Genomic DNA, 23,474 nt, shown 5'->3' with positions numbered 1-23,474 from the left:
ATCCAAGCCTTCTGTAACCCAGCTATCTGGGGTATTACAAGAATACCTGAAATGTTGTTTATAATATCGGCAATAATTTAGGATTGCCCAAGCCAACCATCCCAACTTGGTGCCCAGTTGGCTAGGGTTCTTGATAGTTGAAACCCAACACATCTGGATGGTATCAAGTTGGGGAAGGCTTGGCTAATTCCTCTCTCATCTTGGACCGCTTCAAGTCTAGTTCAAAGTCAGGCAGCTGGCTCCAATCCAGGATGCTTTCTGAAGGCAACAGGGATGCTATGTATTCTGAGCTTACATGCTGCAAAACTACTTAGAGGATAGGAATGAAGCATTGTGCCATTAAGTATTCAGGCTGCAAAAAGCAGGAATATTTACCAATTCAGCATCTTACAGTGCTTCTTCATTATCAGAAGTTCCTATCTGTTGGTGCCTTTCCCTGGCTATATTCTGTTTTTGCTTTCAATCAATCAATCAATCAATCAATTTGTTTGTTTATTCATCACATCATTGGGTGTCTGCCCCCAAAACTGTCTCTAGGGCAATTTGCAGTATTATTCATGAAAACTGTGCAAAGATGCACTCTGAAGATTCAGTCTGAAGGTGATACTGGTAAATCGCTGAATCACACATCTTTACAAATTTGATCAGGTATGCAGACTGGAGTGTGATATTTCTAAAATCCATCTGATGATTTGTGGGCCTTTTGCACAAAACCCCTCTTGGTTTTTTTTGTTTTTTTTTTGCCAAACAGAATCAGTTTTAGACTCTTATTTGGAAATCTGAACTGATTAAAATGATTTGAATTAGTCCTAATATATTCTGCACGCTATTTTTAATGTTTTAACATTTACTTTTTAATTTTTTTGATTTACATGACTTAAATTGACTTACTTATTGTTTCAAATTTCAAAGACACCTCAAACTGGTATCCAACAGTAAAACTCTAGAATATAAAAACATAGTGATGTGAGGTTGCAGGCACTAAAGAAGTGGCACATTTAAAAATATTTCTTTAACAAATTAATTAAAATAGTTAAGGCAGCAATACTACTGTGGAAGGGAAGGCTGCCAGGTGGATAAAGCAAGTTAGGAAAGTTTCACTCTATCCAATGAGAGGAGAATCCAGAGGGAAAGTACCCATTGGTGCAGTGGTTAGAGTGCAGTACTGCAGGCTACTTCTGCTGCCTGCCGGCTGCCTGCAATTTGACAGTTCAAATCTCACCAGGCTCAAGGTTGACTCAGACTTCCATCCTTCTGAGGTGGGTAAAATGAGGACCCAGATTGTTGGGGGGAATAGGCTGACTCTGTAACTCACTTAAGGAGGGCTGTAAAAGCACTGTGAAGCTGTATATAAGTCTAAGTCAGCGGTTCTCAACCTGTGGGTTGTGACCCCGTTGGGGGTTGAATGACAATTTGCCAGGGGTCACCTAAGACCATCGGAAATATGGGAAGTATACTTGCGAGTCGAAGAATCGCGCTCCAATGGTTGACTCCACAAGCCAGTTGCAGGCTTTTCAAATCGCTAGCCAAATTTGGCTTCAGGCGCGATGAATTAAAAAAGAGAGAAATCTTTGCTCTGATGTCTCCCTCTCAAGCCAGCTGCAATCACTCCCAATCGCTAGCCTAATCTGGCTTCAGGCGCAATAAACTTAATAGGGGATGAGTCTCCGCTTTAATGCCACCGTCCTCAAGGCAATCGCAAGCAGTTCAGATCGCTAACCAATACGGCTTCAGGCGCGATAAATTCAAAACGAAAATAATTTTACGGTTGGGGTCGCCACATCGTGGGGAATTGTATTAAAGTGGTCGCAGCACTATAAAGTTGAGAACCACTGGTCTAAGTGCTATTGCTATTGCTACCTTAATAGATTAGGTCTCTAATCACAGAGACCTGCACTCCATTGCAACTCAATCATCATTGCTCTGGAGTCTGAACCATGCAGGAAGTAGATTCAGGCACCCTACCATAGAGTCCGCTGGATAGAGGAGACAATATTTCAATGGAGATTGGGCTTTGCAAAAACAGATACCTTATTTTTAACAAGTTGGTAGTAGAAATGCAGAGCTGTAGGAAGAAAGATCTAATTGGGGGAAATAGTAAAAAAAAATCATGCCCAAGGCCCTGGAAGGTGCAAATTCCCATCCTGATTTCAACAATTCTGCAACTATTGGGTGGTGATGTTGTCAGCCCTTTTTCTCAGCCAGAGCTTTGTTTTGAATTTCCTAATGTTTTTATGCGGAATCAACTCAAGAAGTAACTTCCAGGAAACCTAAAGGAGTGAGTCAGTCATTCTGATTGCTCCGGTCTGGAACTAAATTTTTATTACAGGGGATGCAGGATTATGATGCAAGTGCTCAAAATCCAAAGACCGTGTGAACAATTAAGGGACAGATAAGTAAATTAAATTATCTTAGTCAGGCAAATATGAACTCTATGCTATTTCAAAACAATTATGTGAAGACATGTAACCAAATTAAGAAGGATATGTTAAAATGGATGAAAATAAAATTGTCAATGTCAGAGAGGATCTTTGTGAATTAGAGAATCTCTAATATATAGAAAACCTTAGAGAATCTCTAAGAATATTTTTGTTTCAGACCACATCTATTTTGAGAAATCACATACCATTTAAACAATGGCAAACAGATATATCTAAATGTATATAGCAAAGGAAAAATCCACCAGTAAAATATAAAGCATTACAAGATGCAAAAGAGAGAGGAGGACTGAGTTACCAGATTTAAATTTATATTTTGTTGCTCGTTGTTTGGTCTGGATGAAAGAATGGATGTTGTTGAGAAACAAGAGATTTTTAAAATTAGAAGGTCACAACTACCTGAAGTTTGGATGGCATGGATATTTATGGTACAATGGAGTTTAAATTAATGTGAATTTCAAAAATCATTGTATTAGGCATGCCATATGGAGAATATGGGATAGATATAAATCCAAAACACCTTTATGGATTTCAGCTCAAGAAGCATATTACAGTAGAGAAACAGCAGACAAAGGCAAATGGTTGACATACCAGGAATTATTTGAAAACCATCAAGGGGGAATTTAAAATTAAATCAAGAGAACAATTAATAACAGAAGGATTCAGTTGTCAATGGTTTCCCCATTTACAGTTACCAGGAAGATTTGAAATGTACAAAAAAAGACTTATGGCATGGAGCAAAGTAAGGCAGAATTTGAAGTACAGATGTACTTTGATGTTGAACATATAATTGCTAAAATGTATAAACTTTTCTTGAAATTTGAAACATAGGAAAACAGGTTAAAGAATATGTAATAAAGTAGGCTAAGAATGTTGGTTATTCTATACAGATCGAATGTAAAAATATGTGGTCAAAAGGGTTGAAATTTGCATTGTGCTATGATCTCAAAGAAAATGTTTATGAAAGGTATTGTTGGTACATAATGCCAGAAAAATGATTCAGAATATATAAAGGCACTTCAGATGTATGATGGAAATGTGAACAACACGAAGGGACATTCTATTATGCTTGGTGGACATGTCTCTTATTCTTCCTAGCGTATTCATGACCCGCTATTCGTATCATTGAATGCCACTTTGCACGGTCAGCTGCATCTCTAGAGCACAGGCCCATGGCTTGCATATGTTTGTTGATGGTGTCTTGCCATCTCTGTTTTGGACGCCTGTGAGGTCACCGACCATTGATTTCTCGTTTGTAGGCAGTCTTGGCCACGTGCTGTTCTCTGAATATGTCCATACCAGCAGAGTCAACCTTCTCTTATCTTCTCTATAATTGATGCCATACCAAAATGTTGTCGAATGGTGTCATTTGTGATGTGGTCAAGAAGGGAGATGCCCGATATCCAATGGACAATTCACATTTCCATGGCATGGAGATAGCTTTCGGTCCCTGTTGTTGCTGCCCGACATTCAGTGCCATACAGTGCAACAGAGCTTGGTGGACATGTAATAAAGCTTAAAAAATTGGACTCAAATACATACATTAATACAGAGGATTTTAAAGATTAGTTGAAGGCAGAACTTTTTCTTTTAGGACCAGTAGATAAGTAGTTAGAAAAAATGATGGGATATTATTTTTAGTATATGATTATTGTGGCAAGATTATTACATGCACAGAAATGGAAAGATCCGAGACTACATGCTATGGGGGAATGGTTGGTGAAATTGAAAGAACTTGCTGAGATGGATAAACTAAGTTCTTTGATTAGAGAAAAGACACTAGATTTATTGGGGACTGAAAACCTCTTATGGATGTCTTGCATAAAAAATAAACTTCTGACTTCTGACTTTAATAATTAGGTAGGATATATTTTAGAATGGAAAATGTGGATTGATTATATTCAAAATAAGTATCAGATAAAAAAATATCGAATAGCATATGAGGAAATTTAGGAAATATTTTGTATTAGATATATCTTTGAAGGAGAGGGGAATTGAAAGTGTGATTATGTGTGGAGTGACTAGAGATTATAATTTAAGATTTATTTTGGATTATGATTGTTAGTTTTGATACCCTGCATTTTGTTCTGGGACGTCGGGGGGGGGAGGCGGGGGTAAGGGGGAGGGGAATTGGGGTGTGTGTGAGGGTAGAGGATGGAGTGATGGTTAATGTATAGGAATTATTGAAGATGTATAAATATAATTAATGTAGGGTCGGGTCTGCCCAACTACCTTTTTAGAATGGTGAGGAGGGAGAAAGGAGGAAAGAGTAGGAGGTAGGGAAGAGGGAGAAGAGGAAGGAAGAGGGGTAGAAGAGGGAGAAGGAAGGTGTAGAGTGGAGGGAGGAGAGGATGTAGATAAGAGAAGGGGAGGAAGATCTGGAAAGTAGAAGAAGGTAGAAGAGGGAAGAGAGTTAAAAGGAGTGGGTGGTGACTGGGCAGGCCCGACTAATTGTATATGACTGTACATTGGATGAGTTGTTGGATATGAATGTAAAAATAAAACTTTTTTATAATAATAATAATAATAATAATAATAATTAGGTAGGGTAGATTATAGAAAGAAGTTTATTATGATGTGACTTTAGAGAAAGAGATTAAAATATAATTGCAATTGTAACTGCTATGAAAAATATCAGAAATCACTTTACATGTCCCTTTTCTACTCATTTTTTTTCTTTTTTGCACTTTTTTCCTTGACTTCTATGTTTTATCTTCCTTACTTTATATTAGTTTGGCATTAGTTTTTATTATCTCTCTTAGAACAAAACAACTCCCCTGTCACTATCAAATTATTTTAGCCAGGCACATCATATTGATAACAAGGAAGGATGGCTGGAAAATCAGACTAGGGCTAGTTGAGATTTAATGCATTGCATATGCAGGAAAACTACTGATTATGTTGACATATTTACGCACAGTACAGTTATCTTATTTGCACATATGATCCTGGAGTGCAGATCACACGCACAATAGAATCACTATAATTAAGAGCTTTCCCAGAAGTTTTTGTGAGATGAGTAAAATCTAATGCATGAATCTTTCTTGCTTTTAGAACAGGCAGAGGCAACCTGAGGCCCTAAGGCCGCCACATGTAATATTTTGTGTCCACCACAGGACTCTTCAGCTGCAATAAGTGAGATATGCCTCTGAAGAATTGAGCAGAAAACAGAGGAAAAGAGTAATGTAAACCCTAAATTAGGATCAATGTGATTCTAAAAAGTTTTGGAAACACCACCCTCAGACATTTCTAGCCTCATCCATACATGACAAGTCCTTCCTATTTAACAGAATTACCCCATTGCTCCCCCAAAACAGAAATATTTAGATTATTTTAGTATTTTACTCTTAGGTTTTCTTTTCCAAATATGAGATTGCATAAAGTCAACACATAGGTAAACACAAAGTAAAACACAGTGTTTTACAGCCGGTTCTGTGGGCGTGGCTTGGTGGGGCGTGGCTTCGTGGGTGTGGCAGGGGATGGATACTGCAAAATCTCCATTTCCTCCTCACTCCAAGGGAAGGTTACTGCAAAATCCCCATTTCCTCCCAATCAGCAGGGACTCGGGAGGCAAAGAATAGATGGGATCGGGGCCAGTCAGAGGTGGTATTTACTGGTTCTCTGAACTACTCAAAATTTCTACTATCAGTTCTCCAGAACTGGTCAGAACCTGCTGAAACCCACCTCTGGGGTGACCCTTCTTCACATCTGTACACCCTGAGAAATAGCAATCATTCCAACACCATCAGTAGCATGAGGCACTAGTCAATAAAGTGAAAAGATTTATCCAACATACCTGTCTGTTACTTCCTCCCAATAAATGATTTTCTTACAAGAATTCTGTTAAATGTGAACGTTTCAGCAAGCCCCCCCCCACCCTTTTCTTTCTGATGTGTTTTGATTAGAGGTTCAGTATAATCCTTTGCTATCCAGTAAAGGATTGTTAAATAGCTGGACTGTGGCAAAAGAAAAAGAAGACTTTTCTAGCAAGAAAATTGATACGCATTTGGAAGCTGAGCTGCCCCAGAAGAAATTTTGCAAAATGTCTGCAGTTCTACCAATAAGAATATAGTGCTGGAATTAAATGCCCAGAATTAAAGAATTCCATAGAGACAGACCTTCCAGGGTCCAAGAGGCCTGAATAGGAAAATATGCTCTGTGTAGCAACAAATACAGTGTAAATTATATATAGAGACGTGTATCTTTATTATACAACTATGTGGCTTGCTGAAATATTTAACAATGATTATTAATGAACATTTTGTTTTACATTCTTTGATTCCTAACCGAATTTAAACATTCTCCCTCCAGAGAGCTTTCCTATTTAATAGACTGCCAAAGTCTATCTTCTGTTTCCCAAAAGTTATCTTCCCCTTAAAACAAAAGCTTCAGCTTCATTCTTACAGTGCTTCAAACTACAGTTCTGTGGGAAAAAAGGGGTCTATCCCTTTCCAATTTTGCAAATGTTTGGCCCTTAATAGCATCAGAAACACATTCAGGTTGTCCTCGACTTAGAACAGTTCATTTAGTGACTGTTCAAAGTTAGAACAGCACTGAAAAAAGTGACCTATGACCGTTTTTCACACTTACAACCACTCCAGCATTCCCATGGTCACATGATCCAAATTCAGACACTTGGCAACTGATTCATATTTATGATGGTTGCAACGTTCCAAGGTCATATTTTTGTGACTTTCTGACAAGCAAAATCAAGAAAGGAGCCTGATTCACTTAATTGTATTACTAACTTAACAACTGCAGTGATTCACTTAACAACTGTGGCAAGAAAGGTCGTAAAATGGAGCGAAACTCAGTTAGCAACCCTCTCACTTAGCAACAGAAATTTTGGGCTCAGCTGTGGTTGTAAGTTGAGGACCACCTGTGCTTTGGGAGGTAGTTGTTTGGAAAAACTAACCTCTCTCCGTTTCAATTGCTTCAGGAATGTCTCTCCAGTTAACGGGGGTGGGGGAGGTCCGACTATCAACTCTGAAACAAACATGGCTGAAGCCATCTTGTGCTGCCTCATAGTTGCCACAAAGCCAGAAAGGGGGTAGGGAGGGGGTCTCCAGTCAAAGCAAAATGTTTTCTCGTGGGAACCAAGGTCATTGAAACAGGTGGCCGTTGAAAGTGGAGAAGAGCCTGCCTTCCATCTTCATTGGACAATGTGACCAGTGACACTTGAGGGTGGGGGGGGGGAGTTTGACTCATTTAATTAGATGAAAACCACAGGAACTGTCAGAGTTGGTTTTCACCGGCTGTGCTGATATGATGTATCCAATAAACAGACCCTTTGAGAAATCTACCTGCCTCGGAGTTATGCTTTCAACGGGTGCGTTACTCAGAACGCTGATACTGATGACTACTTTTGCAGAGAGTTAATCCTGGTGTAGGATTAAATGGAGTGGGGCAGTAAAATGTCATCTATAGTTCAGTTTTCCCAAGGGTGCTTTTTCAAGAGGCATCGGGACTTTGTTTGTTTTTCCTTGAAGACGTTTCGCTTCTCATCCAAGACGCTTCTTCAGTTCTGAGTGTACTGAAGTCAGAACTGAAGAAGCTTCTTGGATGAAAAGCAAAATGTCTTCAAGGAAAAACAAAGTAAGTCCCGTTGCCTCTTGAAAAAGCACCTTTGGGACAACCATGCCCTGGTTGACTGAGAATCTCCATAGACTATGGTTCGGTTATTTCTGATAACAATATCAGGTAGTCCTCGTCTTATGACCAGTTGTTTAACAACCATTTGAAGTTACGACAACTCAGAAAAGGTTCTTTACAGCACTTCTGGCTGTTGGAAATCATGATACTGTGTGTGTGTCCACCTCACACACACACACACACACATACACACACACACACACCACTGGCAATCACATAATCAGGGTCAGGGTGCTCGGCAACCTGTTCACACTTGCAATTGGTTGCCAAGTACCTCGTGATCATATGATTCCAATTTGCAATCTTTGCTGATTGCTGCACAGAAAGTCAGTGCGAGCTGCAGCCTTCCCCTTCGTGCATGGGAGGGGTAGGGAATCCTTCATCAGACTTCAGAAACAAAGCTTGAATTTTCAGGATCCAATCTTCATTTTTCCAGTCCAACACAGAAATTTGGCAGGTAGCTCTTTCCCTCTGCCTGGCTAATGATCCATACGACTACTTAACAACCATAACTGTCAGAGCTGGGTTTGCAGTCATTGAGTGAAGTAGTCTCACTCACTGGGCCTCTGGTGGCTCAGACTGCTAAGACAGTCTGTTATTAACACAGCTGCATGCAATTACTGCAGATTCAAATCCCACCAGGCCCAAGGTTGACTCAGCCTTCCATCCTTTATAAGGTAGATAAAATGAGGACCCAGATTGTTGGGGGCAATAAAGTTGACTTTGTATATAATATACAAATGGATGAAGACTATTGCTTAACATTGTGTAAGCCGCTGAGTCTTCGGAGAAGGGCGGGATATAAATGCAAATAAAATAAATAAATAAAAATAAATAAAATAAAAATAGTCACACGAGTGTCTCACTTAAGGACCACTTCACTACAGTCTGATTCCATTGTGGTCATAAGTTGAGGACTACTTATAATTTTTTTATAGTTAAGTGTAGCAATTGTGCTCCAGGTACGGATAGTATAGTACGGAGTGATTTGTTGGTTGAGTTTGGGAATAATAAATTCATCTTGGTGGTAACATTTAAACTTAGGAACAAGTGATATAATCATATTACTAACTTTCCTGAAGCTCTTGGAACATCTTGGTGACATTTTTTTCTCTGTTTTCATTTTTTGTGTGTGTGTGTCACAGCATTATATACAACACATATATTGAAAGGAAACAATAGGATAGGAACGGTAGGCACTTTTGTGCACTTATGCACGCCCCTTATAGTCCTTTTAGGAATGGGGTGAGGTCAATGGTAGACAGTTTTTGGTTAAAGCTTTTGGGAGTTTGAGAAGAGACCACGGAGTCAGGTAGTGAATTCCAAGCATTAACAACTCTGTTACAAAAGTCATATTTTCTGCAATCAATTTGACCTATTTTAAAGTATAATTTAAATAGTTTTGATTGCTACATGCCTGATGTTGTGCTATATTTCATATTACAGCCACGTGGTAACCCCCAAAATAACTTTACACCCAGATTTTCTTTCCTCACCTTCTTCTTACGAGCTCAGTTGAGACATCTACTTGCTGACTGGAATGCAAAATCCCTCAGCATGTCCATGATTTGCCAAGTAGTAGCTATTTCTCAGTGCTTCCCATTGTAAGTCACAGACTTGAGCATTCAACTCCCCTGCAGAACACTTTCAAAAGTCGAATTAAATTTTAATGGTGAAAAATGTAATCACTACACTGTTTTATTATGTATGAGTAGTAAAAAATAATTACTTTCAATTTACATAATATCCAACTCTCTTCAAATGCTATTCATTAGCTTGGCACATGGTGAATTACAATTATTTATCCCACTTTCCTAAATGTTTGCTGTTTCCTAACAGTTTATCACCAGGTTTGCTTTCTCTAACAAGTAGAGATAATTGAGAATTGATTGTTCTGGCCAATAAATGCCTTAGTTTGTTTACTGTGTTAAATCTGCAGACCAAGTATTGCTCCGTTCATTTAATATAATATAACAACAGAGTTGGAAGGGACCTTGGAGGCCTTCTAGTCCAACCCCCTGCCTAGGCAGGAAACCCTATACCATCTCAGTCAGACGGTTATCCAACATTTTCTTAAAAATTTCCAGTGTTGGAGCATTCACAACTTCTGCAGGCAAGTTGTTCCACTTATTAATTGTTCTAACTGTCAGGAAATTTATCCTTAGTTCTAAGTTGCTTCTCTCCTTGATTAGTTTCCACCCATTGCTTCTTGTTCTACCCTCAGGTGCTTTGGAGAACAGCCCGACTCCCTCTTCTTTGTGGCAACCCCTGAGATATTGGAACACTGCTCTCATGTCTCCCCTAGTCCTTCTTTTTATTAAACTAGACATACCCAGATCCTGCAACCGTTCTTCATATGTTTTAGCCTCCAGTCCCCTAATCATCTTTGTTGCTCTTCTCTGCACTCTTTCTAGAGTCTCAGCATCTTTTTTACATCGTGGCAACCAAAACTGCAGTATTCCAAGTATGGCCTTACCAAAGCATTATAAAGTGGTACTAACACTTCACGTGTTCTTGATTCTATCCCTCTGTTTATGCAGCCCAGAACTGTGTTGGCTTTTTTAGCAGCTGCTGCACACTGCTGGCTCATATCTAAATGGTTATCCACTAGGACTCCAAGATCCCTCTCACAGGTACTACTATTTCCCAAGAATCAACCAAACTATTCTCCAAATCTGCTGGTATTATTTGGTTTAAAATTTTACTATTTCTTATTTTGTTTGCCATATTCTGTAGACATTCCATCGGGAAGGCCAATTTCTGTAGTTTTCCAGCCTGGTCCAACAAAGATGGAAGGAGTATGCTAACATTTTTAATAGGGTGGATTTTATTTAAATCAAGTTGATTTAAATCTCTAGTAAAAAGGCTTGATTTAAATCAATTCGGTTTAAATCATAATTTTTAAAGAGCAACTGTCATTTTGCCCCACAGCAGCTCCTCCTCTGACCCACTGTTGACTCCCTGACAATCGCAATATCCTCATGCTACATAACTAAGGTCCATTCCATGCTGAATAAACTACATTATTAATGTATCTTAAATAGAAAACTAAGCATTTGATTAAAATAAATTTGATAAAAATCAAAAAGTCCAATTTAAATTTTTTTAAAAATCTGATTTTTTTAAAAATCATCGATTTTTATCCACCCTGGTAGGGATGTCCACATTCAAGATACCTTAGAAAATATTCCTTATTTACTGGAAGTTCAGCCCTCTGGTTATTATCAGGTTGAAAAGCTACCGAAATTAGCCTTCCTGGTGCAATCTACAGAAATATGACAAAGGAGGAGGAGGAGGAGGAGGAGGAGGAGGAGGAGGAGGAGGAGGAGGAGGAGGAAGAGGAGGAGACATCTTTATCATTAAGAGTTTTAGTATATTCCTTCTATCTTTGCTTGAACTGGTTTGAATTATTACTATCTGTCCATGAGTATGAAAGGCTGTAGCAGTTTTACTGTTGCCTTCTGTGACGTTACATGAATGGATCCTTTTGCCAAAGTCACTAAAGTGTTTGCCTGCCTCCAGCCTCTTCCTATATTGCTGCTGACTAATCAAGGTCCTTCTTGCTTTATCTGGGCAACTGAAAGACCCCCATATTTTGAGTGACTGTGTTGGATGCATATGCTATTGGCAACAGCATTCACAAATCAAACTGCAGTACAGTGTGAACTTGCATTCTTTAAATACGTGCCACTGCACTTCCAAAAGTTGTGGCCTTTGAAAAAGGACATCACCATCCATGTACGGAATGGGACAATTGGCCACGGTCAACTCGCCACAGCTAATTCGCTGCAGCCAGCTCACCGTGGCCAACTTGCTATGGGACAATTCAACAATTCAATTTAATTATTTAAAATAATGTAAAAATTATTTCAATTTTTGCCATTCACATTTCATGTTTTCACTCCTGGCATCCTTTCCTTAATGACTCTATTCCACTATTTTTTTTCGACATTAGTGTAACTCTTGTTGTGTGGCCAAGTTGTCCCACAGCAAGTTGGCCACGGTGGGTTGGCCCTGGCGGGTTGAGCGCGGCAAATTGGCTGCGGTGAGTTGTCATAGACGACTCATGTAGAACCCCTATTCATAAATCTCCCGTTTGTAACATTTAAAAACATCTCAAAAGCAGAAATCTCTGATGGTATGTGAGCACTTGCCTGTGTTATTGTGTGGGGTTTGGGGATGGAGGGTTCAGTGGAAACTTTGCATGAGAATTAACTCTTTTTTTTAAAAGATCTCAACTTTTAATTTTTTTAGATTATGGAAAGCACTGTGCAAATTCAGGCAATGGTGAACTAAAATGCCCAAAAAGGTTACCAACATAACATATGGGAATAATCCATCTGAATAAATTCTTTCCAGAGGCGTTGTTGAGGTAACCCATACAGCTGTTTTGTAATCTATGAGCCAGCCTCACATGATGCTGATTCACAACCATTCAAGATCTTGTGCGTGTTGACGTTCAGGAAAGGAGGAGATAAAATTCAATGGACGGTTGGGCAAGATTGCTGAATTGTATGAGTGCTGTATTGTCTTTTAGGGGACAGAGCTAAAAGGTGAGGAACACCCAGTGTGGATGATAATGAAATACATTTTCTGGACAGACATCTGCAATCCATGCAATGACAGATGGATCATCTCAGGCAAATCAAATCTAATTCAAATGGACTTGTGGTTGTAGGATCTTTGTGGGTGGCATAGGAACTGTGCTGGAAGCAAGTCTGATCTTACCAACAGTGGTAGGACATCGGTTCCAGCAAACACCCTGCAGACAAGAGCTACAGAAATGTGGGAGTTTGGAGGAAACATGTTAGTATAAGTTACAGTGATCCACATTTGCCAGAATTTTTACTTTGAGATTTATTAAATTCTGTATGGTCTTGGGATTTAAAGGCCTTGGACAAGATCGCTTCTGGGTGCCATTCATCCTGGACATTCCTTTTCTTGCTAATGTTTCTCTCTTTTTTTGGAGCCCAAAGCCTGCCTATCTGCCATTTTCCTTTTCCTTTCTCAGTGACGGGAAAGAGATTCTGCATTTATAGCCCCAGTATATTTTTCGTCTTAAGCCTTTTCTTAGATTCAGTTTAGAAAATCTATCCACACATTTCCCCCTGTCCACAAATTCAGTGGTGAATTTTAAAAAGCTCTTATGCTAAGATCAACTTTCATCTCCATATTTGGAGAGCTTGCAATGCTGCCAGTTAATTCCCAGGTACAATTCAAGGCGTTGATTTAAAGCTCTTCATGGCTGACAACATGAAAACTTATGGGACTATCTATTCCCAGCTGATTCTGCCTACCCAGGAAGATCAAGTACTGTGGGCTCCCTTTATATCTTTCCACATTCAGACAATGACTTTTTTTTATGGATCACAAACATGATCCTTCTCAATTGCCTCCTTCCTTCAATGGGACAACATTTCCAGGAGCTATTTAGGAAAGGGATTAAAAGTGGTTATTCCAGTAGGGACAAAGCTGGGACATTTTGAAACTGTTCCCTCTGATGGTGGATTCCTCCCGCCCCTCCAAAACAGTGAATGTTCTGAGTTATATTTGTTGTTGTATTTCATGCTGATGTGGTTTTATTTTTGTGTTCAGAGTTATTTACAACTGGAACTCTATAAGGGGATGAGAGGGAAGGAGGGGAGGGGAAAGGAGGAAAGGGAAGAGAGGAGACTGGTAGGGAGGGGTGGGGAGGGAAGGAGATCTGTTGGTTTGAATGTTAAATGCATAAGGGACCAGCACCATCACTGTACATATGATGAAAATATTACACGGATAATCTGCAAAGCATATCTTTATCCAGATGTGCCTTTAGTGCTTTTCCCTTCACTTTCATAATGTCAGGGCTGCAACTAAAGTTTGAAAAGCATGGGGGGAACTCTTCCACAACTATGGCGACAAGAGAAGGAAGCATAAATCTCCATCAGGAGATAACTTTCTTCTCTTCTCAGAGGGCCAGGAAAACTCATCAGAAGACAATACAAATTACATTAGAAAGGTTTGGGTCAACACCAGAGGTGGGTTTCAGCAGGTTCTGACCAGTTCTGGAGAACTGGTAGTGGAAATTTTGAGTAGTTCGGAGAACCGGTAGTAAAAATTCTGATTGGCCCCACCCCCATCTATTCTCTGCCTCCCAAGTCCCAGCTGATCGGGAGGAAATGGGGATTTTTGCAGTAACCTTCCCCTGGAGTGGGGTGGGAATGGAGATTTTACAGCATCCTTCCCCTGCCATGCCCACCAAGCCATGTCCATCAAGCCATGCCACACCCACCAAGCCACACCCACAGAACCAGAAGTAAAAAAATTTGAAACCCACCACTGGTCAACACGTCCTCCTTTTTTGTGCTTATGAAGATTTTAAAAGTGGAAGATAGAGTAGCAATCCCCGAAAAGCAACCTCCAATTCCCATGAGAGGTTATAGTGGGAATAGTAATCCCACCTTTAACCCTCCTCCCCCACCCCATGTCCCTCTCAGCCTCCAAAACTATGCAGGGTTTTAGGATGAAGAGTTAAGCCTCCTGCCCTTTTTTCCATCCTTCACTGGGGTGGGGGGACTCAATCCTGGAAAATGACATTGTGAAAATGTGGCCATTTGCTATCCAGGTTGAGCAACATGATCTCAAGCTGTGTGTGGGGGGAATGAATGGGAGGCCGGTGCGGGGGGGGGCACAAGTAGCACACAAGCTGCAGGCTGCCACAACTTTGAGAGGCTTCATCTGAAGCCTTGAAACAAGCCCTCCCTCTAATTAGATGGAGCCCGTCTCCCTGGCCAGATATTCTTGAAAGCAAATTGTTTCCATGAGAGGAACATGCTGGTCCTCTTGAGAGCCACACAGCTAATGATGGATGGTGCTTTGAGAAAGCTGCTGAAAGTGAAGAGAAGCTTTACTGACAGGTCTTCCTAATGCATCAATATGTCAACTTAAAGCAGGTCTCTGGGGGTAAATCAACAGCTGTGATGTGTTGAATTGCCATGAGGAAGAGCCATAGTGGCTCCAAGCCTGTGAAACCAGACTTATTCCAGGATATGCTGTCTGTGCACCCAGGATAGCTTTCCTCAAGGCTAATGCCACATGGCCTGGGCTTTCAGCTGGGCATCCTGAAGAAAATTCACCAACATGGCTGCTATGCTTGTTTGCTTTTCCTCAAGACAGGGAAATGGAGACGATCTCAAGAGCTTCATCCCTTCAATTTTGTGGAGTTCCCACAAAAGCAATACAGTTGGTCCTCGAATTGCGACCCACAATTGAGCCCAAAATTTAAATGTCTCGCTAAGTGAGACATTTGTTAAGTGAGTTTTGTCCCATTTTACGACCTTTCTTGCCGCAGTTGTTGAGTGAATCGCTGCAGTTGTTCAGTTAGTAACGTTGTTGTTAAGTGAATCTGGCTTCCCGGTTGACTTTGCTTGTCAGAAGGTCACAAAAGGTGATCACGTGACCCCGGTAAACTGCCACCATCATAAATATGAGTCAGTTGCCAAGCATCTGAATTTTGATCATGTGACCATGGGGGAATGCAGCAACAGTCGTAAGTGTGAAAAATGGTCATTAGCTACTTTCACTTCGAATGGTTAAGTGACCATTCGAAGTGAATGTTGTCACTTCCAATGGTCACTAACTGAACTGTTGTAAGTCGAGGACTACTTGCAAAATAATTGTGGTGGGCTCCCTTGCACACTCATGTGCTTTGAGAGGGATTTCTGGCTACACCCATTCATAGCAGTGTGACTCTCTGCGGATCTAATTTCTTGGGTAGGAGGGGGAAGCAAACAGATTCAGGCTTTTCTGACAAGAACCTGAAATATCAGGGTGACATACTGATCCCTTATCTCATCATAGCTTAATACAGCCTTCAGAGGATGTTTTTGATAGACTAGCATCTTAATTTAGCAAGGAATTTCCAGCATGAGGCTGGCCTTCTCACACCAAAGCTATCAAGATTCACCTTGAATTGGTGAGCAGGGAGACCACGGGAGAAAGCTGGCTGGCCGTTCCCTCATTATGACTCCACGTGTCTCCACGTCGACAAGGGGAGGAAGAGAAATTCCAGGAAAGCAAGGACTGTCAACAGACAAGATGGCACCAGGCAGCTTCAAAATACACAGCTATTTTCTAAAGAGGTTCCAGAAATATCAGGACTTACGCAACGCGCGATTGGAATGAGAACCGAGGATTAACTAAGCCGTATGAATTCATGCAGGACGTAACAATGAGAAAGCAGGAAGGGAAGAGGAGAAAATCTAGGGGCTGCAATTGAAAGGTAAACAAACTCAGGAACTGGGTAGCTGATGGGCTGGCATAGAGGAAGACAAGTTGGCGCCAAAATTCAAGGAAGATGAAGGAGGATATGTAGGCAAAAGGTAAGAACGGCCTTGTGACATTGTGGATAGGACATCATGAGGGAACTGATTTTAGGGTGATTTTAATGAACTATAAAGAGAAATGGAATGGAATCAAATAGAGTTTCTTCCCTGATCCCTCTCCCCCCCCCCATTTTGGAATTTAGCCTGTCAGTCCAAAAGTGATCGTACACCTCTGCCTTACATGAATCCCTATCTCTAGGGTTAAGGTTTTGAAGGGAATAGCCTGCTAAGGAAAGAATAGAATAGAATAGAATAGAATAGAATAGAATAGAATAGAATAGAATAGAATAGAATAGAATAGAATAGAATAGAATAGAATAGAATTTTTTATTGGCCAAGTGTGATTGGACACACAAGGAATTTGTCTTGGCGCATATGCTCTCAGTGTACATAAAAGAAAAGATACCTTCATCAAGGTACAACATTGAAGAACGTTGCTTGAGCTCTTCTGATAAAGGTGGAACAAAACGCATGATAATAAAAAGGAGCTACTGACAAGAGAGTCCAACTATAAGTATTGTAAATTCATGATGCCTACCTCTTTGTGTGTAACGTTCCTCATAGTCACAAGTATTAGAATGGCCTTTCTAATCCATGCTACGTTGCTTTTATATCAGTAAGATCCATCAGGATGTTATTCTAATGGGTAGAGTAATATTAACATTTTGGTTAACTAAAGACATGTATTGCCACTCTAATTTACCCACTTTAAAAGTAGCATTGCTTGCTTAACATCTGTTGGGATAAATCATCAAAAACCCACAGTAAGGGATTATCTTCCCACGTTTGGCAAAACTGTCTGTATGCTTCTGACTCCCCAAAGCCTAGCGGAGTTCTTGGAAATTCAGAAGCTAAGAAGCTATTGAGGCTGCTTAGTAGACATTTTGGCATGATGCATCTCTTTGATTTCTGCTGTCTCATGTTCAATATTGCTGGGTCCGCCTTTTACGTGACCAGAATGCCTAACCTGCATTCTGATGAATTAAGCTTATTGACTTGTGTCTTTTCTGCCTCTTGCTTGTTGTTTAGAGAAAAGCATCTGATAGATAATAAATAATGAAGCGACTTTATTACCCGGCATGAGCTGGCTACAGCTTTCATCGGGCTACAATAGCTTGATATTCAGATGTTGGTTATTGTGTTCATTTCCTTATGGCAAAATATTCCAGAGATGTCTGTAAATCATGCCCTTCTGCATTTCTGAGAAGCTGGAAAGTTTTGCACTTGGCAAGTACTAGAAATCAGCATCTGCCTGAGTGTTATATCAGGGTGCTATGCAGGTAGTCCTTCACTTATGACCACAATTGAGCTCGAAATTTCTGTTGCTAAGAGAGTTGTTAAATGAGTTTTGCCCCATTTTACAGCTTTTCTTGCCACAATTGCTAAGTGAATCCTTGTAGTTGTGAAGTTGCTAGTACAATTGTTAAGTCAATCAGGCTTCCCCATTGAGTGGTTAGCAGAATGTTGCGACATGACCCCATGATACTGCAACCATCATAAATACATGCCAATTGCCAAGTGTCTCAATTCTGATCATGTGACCATGGGCATGTTGGAGGTCATAAGTGTGAAAAACGGCTATAAATCATCTTTATCAGTGCTGTTGCTCAAGGCTGACTCATCCTTCCATCCTTTCCAGGTCTGTAAAATGAGGACCCAGATTGTTGGGGGCCATAGGCTGACTCTGTAAATCGCTTAGAGAGGGCTGGAAAGCACTGTGAAGCGGTTTATCAGTCTAAGTGGTATTGCAACTTTGAACTGTCACTAAATGAATGGTTGTAAATTGAGAACTACCTGTATTGATCATGGGCTAGCAGAGTTTGCAAGATAAGTCCAGTCCAGCTACCAGTTTCAAATTCCTGCATCAAGAAAGGTCCCTTTTAACCTCATCCAAATGAAGATTGTTCTACCTGAGATTGTTCTACCAAATGTCTTGTTCTACCTGAGGGTAGAACAAGAAGCAATGGGTGGAAACTGGTCAAAGAAAGAAGCAACTTAGAACTAAGGAGAAATTTCCTGACAGTTAGAACAATTAATAAGTGGAACGACTTGCCTTCAGAAGTTGTGAATGCTCCAACACTGGAAATTTTTAAGAAAATGTTGGATAACCATCTGACTGAGATGGTATAGGGTTTCCTGCCTGGGCAGGGGGTTGGACTAGAAGGCCTCCAAGGTCCCTTCCAACTCTGATGTTATGTTATGTTAAGATTGTTTAATTTTCATTTGAGAGGACCAGCAAACATGAAACGTAACTTTTGGAAAGACCGCACACCATATAGAAGTATTCTTAACATTGCTGGAGAATAAAGATTTAAGTAATAAAAAAAATGATGCTTAAAATTTGATGTCGTTTGAGATTTCACCATAGCTGCTGACACACAGCATACTACCTCTAGCCTGGAAGTCAGGAACAGGTAAGGCTGTGCAGTACATCTTACATTTTAATTAAATGAATAGTCACCTACAATTTTCTACTCATGCATTTTTACAGACTCCTTGTTTACAACATTTCCCACCACCCTCCACATCCCAGAGATACCTGGAGGATTGCAGGGTTTTTTTTGCTGCAACATGTAGTAATTCTTCCCAAAGCATACATATTATAAATAATTTCCCTGGGGCGGTCAGTTACAACTAAGATTACCATCACAAATACCAAGATAGAGCATAGTCTTGTGAATTCCTATCTGTTTGTGATTCTAGTAAAATGCCATGGAGGGTGTGGTTTTCTCTCGGAGGTGATCTTTGAATTCTTGAATTCTGATCCTGATTTCCAGCAAGATTCTCAGGCATTTACCTCTCTAGTTCAGCTCTTAGATATCCGTTGATCTATTTTGACATTTGCTTCATGCATCAGAAGACGAATTGTAATCTACTTGCACCATAATACAACATATGTCTCCTTGGAAGTAAACCATATCAACTTTCTGATCTCCAGATATTTGGAATAAGGATGACATCATCTTTCAGCGATAAAAGTTCAAGCTGAATAGAACATCAATGATCCCCTTTCCTGACTCTGGTTTGCAATCCACAGAAGCAATGCCACAGTTTGTGGCAAATCACAAAGACGTACATAGCAGGGTGAGATTGTAGCATCAAAGTAGTAAGCACAACTAGGGCGACTGAAACTCCACCTCTTTTTTACGTATAAGTGACATGTGTGGTGCACATTAAAAGGGCTGGGGAGGAACCGGAAGCATCGCGATGAGACTGGCTGAAAAATAGCAGGCGCTGGAGAGCCTTGCGAAAATCCAGCCAGACAAACCGCTGTTGGGGGGTCTTCGGACTGGATCCATCTTGTAGAGACAGTGAAGAAGGAGAGGCACCTCAGACAACCAAGAGGAACAGGCAAGTTCCTCGGAGGTCGGAGGAAACTCTTCGATCTGGTGGCGGGGTGGTGGTGGGGGATGGCGGCTATTATGACCGTCATGAAGCTGGGGCAACCGGAATAAGATTTGTGCAGGTGTGGTGTTTTGAACGGAGTATTGGTACTGGGTGAGTGATTGGCCAACTCACAGGTAAAAAAGAAGTATTTTAAAATTTTCAAAAGAAGTCCCAGCGAGGAAATAGCAGCTAATTGGTGCTGAGGAATGTTAATGGAGGGAGAAGAACAAAATGGAAGCTAAAGCACTAAAGCCCAGAACGGAACTTGATATTTGGATTGGAAATTAGATTTGGAGATAGTAAAATTATTATAAGAAAAAGAACCCAAAAGCAAATAGTTTCTGAACAAGATTGGACATAATTTTAAAAGTTTTAAACTTTGAAGGAAGAATAAAGAAAAATTCAAATAGAAAAGCCTTGAAAGGAAATTTTTCAATTGGATTTGAAATTAGATTTTAAACTAGAATTTGTGATATATAAAATTAAGAAGAGAAAGAAGAAACTTAAAAAACATTTGATAAGCGGATTTAATACACAAATTGGATATTTTGCGACTTTGTTGATTTGAAACTTGTGGATTGGAGAGAGACATCTGCTGGCAGAATAAAAGCACTACAACGAACAATTTGAAATCTGGAAAAAATTACAGTGAGCTTGAGCTACAAGAGCCATGAGAAGTTTGAAGGAGGATTTGTTTTCTTTTAAGCTGTTTGATCTCGACAACCAAAGGAGGTGGAAAATAACAAAACTGTAAATTGGAGTTAAAAACAAACCAGAACGTCAAAATGTGGCAGGAACTAATTGAGATGGTCAAAATGATGCGTGTATCATTTAATCTTGATAGAAAATGAGAAATTGTGTTCGAACATATTCAATTGAATAAAGAGGCTAAGAATGAGAAGCAAGAAAAGAGCACTGAAGATAAATATATCGATGATGAAAAATTAAATGATTACTTTGGGAGTAACAATGAAAAAAAGAGAAGGGATAGGAGGAAACAACCTACAAAAAAGAAGCAAACTAAGGGAAGGAAAGGAAAGGGGAAAAGGTAACAGAAAAATATTTTTATTGAGCACACTGGGATTAACAGTGGCAAAAATAGAGAGGATAGGATGAAACAAAAGAGAAAAGAAAAAGGGAAAGGATTAGGCACAAAAAAGTTGAATGATTACACTGAGATCAACAGTGGGGAAATAAGAAAAATGAGAGAAGAAAAGGGGAATAGATCAGGTGGAAACTTTTCAGTCTTACTGATCCAAAGTTTTCTAACAGCTGAAAAGTACTTAAACAATTTTCAAAAGTGTTTAGAAACCGGTATAACTGGTATGTAAACCCAAGACGTTGACTGCAGTTTGACCAAAAAGACTGTTCCCTGATTTCCTAGTGTTCAAAACTTATAGAATCTGCTGCCTCAAGATCTCCTCAGGAGGAACTGCCCGGAGCCTTGTAGGCAATCCCCTGTCTTGTCTTTGTCGGCTTTCAAACAAACACACACAAATAAAAATGCATTGTATGAAACCATACACTTGATTTACGTATGTTTTTGCAGAGACGGTAAGATGAGTGAACTATTTTTCACTCATGAAACATCAGAAATGCTGCAGTTCAGTCTTTAGAAACGGGGGATGAAAATAGTTGAGCTCTAACATGGAAGAAGAAAGACACCAGAAAACCGTTGTCCGTTTGTTCCCTCCCTGGCTGTTCAAGGTTTAGTAATAATACCTAGAACATCAGAAATTTGGACCGGCAGCTCTGCAAGTCTAATAAGAGCTATTATCGATAGAGTTTAGTCTTTCATTAATATGAATGCAGCTTGATCGTTTCTCAGGCGCTGCAATGGGAAATTGATTAAAAGCAGCCTCTGGGCAGCTACCAGAGATTAAGAAAAATGTAACTAACTACCTGTTATGTCAAGTTTGATGTTTTTCAGATCAAAATTCACTGTGTCAGCTTGTTTCCTTTGTTGCTAGTTTAAAGAAAAAACCCCACACAGAGGCGTTTGCACACACACACACACTCACAGCTATAATGAGGACTTTACATTCACTGGGAATGTCGTGAGACTGACTCACTAGATTTATATTTTCCAAATTGTTGTTATTTTCTACTTAAAAAACAGTTTCAGATAAAAGACTGAGTGGTTTAGAGCACGGCAAGCTAGAATGTTTGATGATGCCATTCCCATGGTTTTATTCACCAATCCAGACTCTGGATGGTTCTGGAGAAACAGATGAAAGCACTAGGCAGGACAAAAATGTGGTCATAAACCGTCTATCAGCAAAAGGAAACCCTTTTTGCTCCCCCAGGCTTCTGTGGGAAAGACGGAGGGGCATGCTAAACTCTTCCATTTGTGGAGGGTTAAATTAAAGCAGGACCTGCATTATGAGTCAAGCCATTGGTCCCTGAACTCCATATTGGCCCTGTTACGAACAGTTACTGAGCCGTGGTGGTGCAGTGGTTAGAGTGCAGTACTGCAGGCTACTTCTGCTGCCTGCCGGATGCCTGCAATTTGGCAGTTCGAATCTCACCAGGCTCAAGGTTGACTCAGCCTTCCATCCTCCCGAGGTGGGTAAAATGAGGACCCAGATTGTTGGGGGCAATAGGCTGACTCTGTAAACCACTTAGAGAGGGCTGTAAAGCACTGCGGTGGAGGAAACATCAGGGTGAACATTCCTTTACTACCACTTTTCAGATTCCTCCGAGATCACTATGTAAAGTCAGGGAACTTGAGAAAGGAGAAAGGGAACTCTCTTTCTCTCTCCCTCCTTTGCCCACTCTCCTACCCCCATAGCAAGATAAGCAAGTGCTTCAGTGGTGGGTCTCTACCGGTTTGCCCCAGTTTGGGTGAACCGGTAGTGGAGCTGGCGAGAGGCTCTGCCCATCTGCCCGGACGTCATCATGGACGCTCAGCGCATGCACGGAAGGCTCTGCACATGTGCAGAAGCGCCACACACTAACCAAGCAAGTGCGCACACATGCATGCTCACAGTTTTAAACCAGTAGCGAAGGTAAGTGGAACCCACTACTGAAGTACTTCCCTTGAGTTCAAGGAAAAGGGTGCCCATAGTCCCTGTCAAAAGTACTCAATAAGTGATAGGACTTTCTTGCCTCCTAAAAGCTCACCTGACTTTGCCACAGCAATGCATAGGCTGCAGATGAGATGTATGAGAAATGTCCTCATAAAGATGCCAAAGCATGCTTCTAGCCAAAGCATGCTTCTAACATGGTAAGATGCAAAGAGGAAAATAATCACTTGATAGTAAACCTCACCGAATTTGGTTCCACTTAATTTTCAGCAAACATGGTTGGGATTATACCACACATCTCAATAAATCACTAATATGAAACGACATAAGTACCAGTAGCTTTCCAACCAGCGCATTGCCAAGGACCCGTTATATTTTCATGCGTTTTCCTAAAAATGCTGCTTTGTTTCTCCACTCATTTTTTCCTTCTCTTTTCTTTTTATCTGTGTGAGGCTCATGAGCATTCCAGGATATGCAAATCCATGCTTCAGCTACCCAGATTCTGGAAATAGTTGGAAAAATCTCATTTTTCAATGTCTTGGCTCCCTCTCCTATTTTTCTGGGAGGCACTCCAGGTACCTGAAAATTGCAGAACATAAAATTGGGGG

At 40.3% G+C, this 23,474-nt stretch overlaps 1 long non-coding RNA gene across 1 annotated transcript in view; it reads left to right on the top strand.

Annotated features, from left to right (window-relative positions):
- The first annotated feature begins 16,329 nt into the window (after nt 1–16,329).
- Nucleotides 16,330–23,474, top strand: part of LOC131193055 (uncharacterized) — a 36,077-nt gene continuing 28,932 nt past the window's right edge. Inside the window, exon 1 of the long non-coding RNA XR_009153832.1 lies at nt 16,330–16,450. This is a non-coding gene — a long non-coding RNA (uncharacterized LOC131193055). The remainder of the gene's footprint in view (nt 16,451–23,474) is intronic.

The sequence above is a fragment of the Ahaetulla prasina genome, chromosome 2 (assembly GCF_028640845.1).
Source record: "Ahaetulla prasina isolate Xishuangbanna chromosome 2, ASM2864084v1, whole genome shotgun sequence".
NCBI lineage: Eukaryota > Metazoa > Chordata > Lepidosauria > Squamata > Colubridae > Ahaetulla > Ahaetulla prasina.
This window is presented reverse-complemented; position numbering and strand designations above follow the sequence as displayed.